Raw genomic sequence first — 3,382 nt, forward strand, 5'->3', positions numbered from 1 at the left:
TGATCCTGATAAAAGAAGCCCAATTTAATTACTCTGCCTTGCGAATGCCCAGCAAATAGCTTATAATGAACCAGAAAATGAACTCCCATAAGACAAAAAATGAACTCCCATAAGACCAAGAATTTCTTTGAATAACCATTTTTATAATAAATGTTTAAGCTACTAGGGTATGGATAATGTACTCTTGATTATTTTTAAGCCACTTACTATGAAATATTCTAACAGCCCAATGGCTGACAAAAGCAAAGTAGTCTTGATTTAAATTTCACAAATTCTGTTAAAGGATTAATAATGTTTTATTATTTGAATTTCATTCTCCAAGTCTCCATGTTCAAAATATTTTTAAATGGGAATTGAGTTGAGGTTCAACTCTCTATTCAACTATCATAATTATTTTTTGCATATTTTTATTATCTTTAAGTAATTGAACAAAGGAGTTGCCATTCACTGAAACAATGTATGGATACAGTGCATCTTGATCATTGTCACGCCTTTCAACATTCTCAACCACCCCTTATGTATCTCAATATTATGTTATGGAATTACTTGACATTTAACAAAGCAGTTTATGTATACAATGAACCTGGAATTGTGTTACCACTTCAACATCTTCACCCCCATTTCACGCTACCCCTTGCATTGTACATTTCAATTATGGGAAGTATACAATGGGTTATTGCCTGTATTTTATCCTTTTCCCCTTCAATTTCCTTCCCCTCTCACATTGTCCCCCACTGTCCTCTCTTGCAATACACATTTACTGGTATTTAATTGTTGGTCTTTGACTTAGTCTTTTAAGAGAATTATAGTAATTTCACTCTCCATGTTCTCTGACACGTCAGATAATTCATTTGTACCTCCTTGCATACCATGCAGTGTGTTTACTTTTACATTTATAGACAATTTCCATTTACCACCAATGAGGAAAATCATGCAACGTAAGTTTCTCTGGTTCCAGTTAATTTCAGTTAACATCATTATTTCTAAGTCTTTCATTTTCCTTAAGAATGGTGCAATGTTATCCTTTCTGACGGATGAACAGAATTCCATTATGTATGTATATATGTATGTATATATATATCTATGTATATATATATACACATACATACAAATATATATACATACATACATAATTTTAAATGGGGATCAACAAAATTTTATATGTATGTATATGTATATACATATATATGTGTATATATATATATATATATATATATATATATATATATATACACATATATATGTATATAATTCCTGGTCCCTTTTTACAATGAGAGGCATCTGTGCTGATTCGTAATAGTTCCATTTTGGCAATAAAAATGAAAAACAGGCATGGTTTATCCTCAAGAATGTCATTATTTCATATGCAAAAAAGTAAAATAAATGTAATCTTAATTCAATGGAACTAAGAAATCAAACACTTATTCAGTGCATCAATTCCATAGATTATATGATCTATTGATAAAATTAATAAAACTTGGTTTAAGTAGATTACTTAAGTCATGAAGCAAGTGATAATTTTCTTTTCTAGGTGGAGTTGATATAGAAATCAAAACCCAAAAAGTCCAGAGTTCTGTGTGCTTGATATGTATCAATTTACACATATGCTTGGCTCATCGCAAAGTTATTTGAGGATAACTGAGAACAGGATTCGAATTTTAAAAAATCACTCAAAACTTTAGCCATATTTTGTAACTATATATGTCATTTTTTATCTGTTTATTTTATTTAAAAAATCTGGTAAATGTATTTAAGTTACATGAAAAATAATGAGAAATAAACAGCCCTCAGCTCCTTAAAAGACAATCAATAAGAAAAAATAACACAACAAAGAAAAAAGTTGAACTTCATTTTGAAATAGTCTTTTTATATTGTGGTGTTTTGCAATTGTGTATTATGTTACTATCCCATGAATCTGGGCTCAAATCACTAGGGCTACTAGAAGAAAATTTCAAAATCTAAAGCAGCTAACACAGCTGTGCAGTTGTTGGTAGGTTTCACTACAGTAACACCAGGCATAAACTGTACAAGAGAAATAATTCTAGTGGATTGCAGGCAAGAATGTGATGAAAAGCATACTTTTATCTTCCTAGATTAAATAAGAAGACCACACTTTAAAAGCTTACTATGTGATCAGTCCTTAAAAAACAGTGCCACTTTTAAGGCACTCTAGATAATTCAAATCCTTTAGGTCCCCACAACCTTTACTGCCATTCACTGCCAAGGTGCAGTCCCCGTTCTTTTTGATATTTCAAATGGCTTCGAAATAACATTAACAATAGTTCAAGTTGTTGAGAAAATTTACTTTAGAATAAGAAAAAAATCAGAGTCAACTGCATATCATAACTTTTAGGGAAAATGAAATAAAAAATATGGCATGTCCTTTCTAACTTAATATTAGACATTAGGGCAAAATGCCAGAAACAGCTTGCAAGAAGGAAATACAAGCCTTTGATGAGATATATTAAAGATTACTGAGGCACAAGTAATTTTCCTTGATTTTCTATGATAGCATATTTTTGTCTGCTAATTAGGGAAACTCAAAATGATTTTTAAATATGATATGAAAAACACATCATCATAAATGAATGAAATCAGGGAGTAGATGGTTCAGGAGCTGGGTCATTCTGTTAAATATTCTCATTATTTTGAATGATCTGGTGTCTTTTTATGTGTGGAATTATGAATGTATTTTATGTCTGGGCAGGAAAGTTTGATTATTTGATCATTGTCTCATACCCAATGTCAGGAACCAAACCTGAGTTAGAGTGCTAAATATGTGTGTGTATGTGTGTGTGCCTTCAAGCATGTATTTACAAGGAAGAATCTACTTTCTCTCAGGGTATGTACTTAATTGTATTAGTTATACTACATTAATGACAGCATATAAAGCTAATGAACATTTTGGGCCATATGCTTATGTTGCTAAGATTGCATGAACTAAATATTATATTTGGGGTGTGAGTATTGTGGTGAAAGATTGAAATTGGGGCTATGTCCATTTTACAATATGCTAACTGCTAATTCTGCTTCTGTAAACCTGCTTGCGCAAACACTGACCCTTCCCCTCCCAGAAATAAGTTAAAAAGTTACAAAGTCCAGATGGAGGCCAGCCCCGGGACAAGGTCTTCAAACATAGATAAAGAACAAAAGAATATGTTCTCCTGAATTCCTGTGTAAAAACTCACGGCAGGGGGCTCAAGACAAGGACCATCTGGCGAGCCCAGCAAACTAGGTCAAATGTCAACCAATTGCAAGCCTGTAAATATGTGGACTCCCCTCCAGAGAAGCCTCCCCCTTTAGGGAACCAACTAGTTTTCAACAAGTGTTACAAAACTTCCTGCACAGAGCTGAGCCAATCCTGGGGAGCCTGGGGTCTTAT

This window comes from Dipodomys merriami, unplaced genomic scaffold (genome assembly GCF_024711535.1).
Source record: "Dipodomys merriami isolate MVZ:Mamm:240054 unplaced genomic scaffold, mDipMer1.0.p SCAF_397, whole genome shotgun sequence".
NCBI lineage: Eukaryota > Metazoa > Chordata > Mammalia > Rodentia > Heteromyidae > Dipodomys > Dipodomys merriami.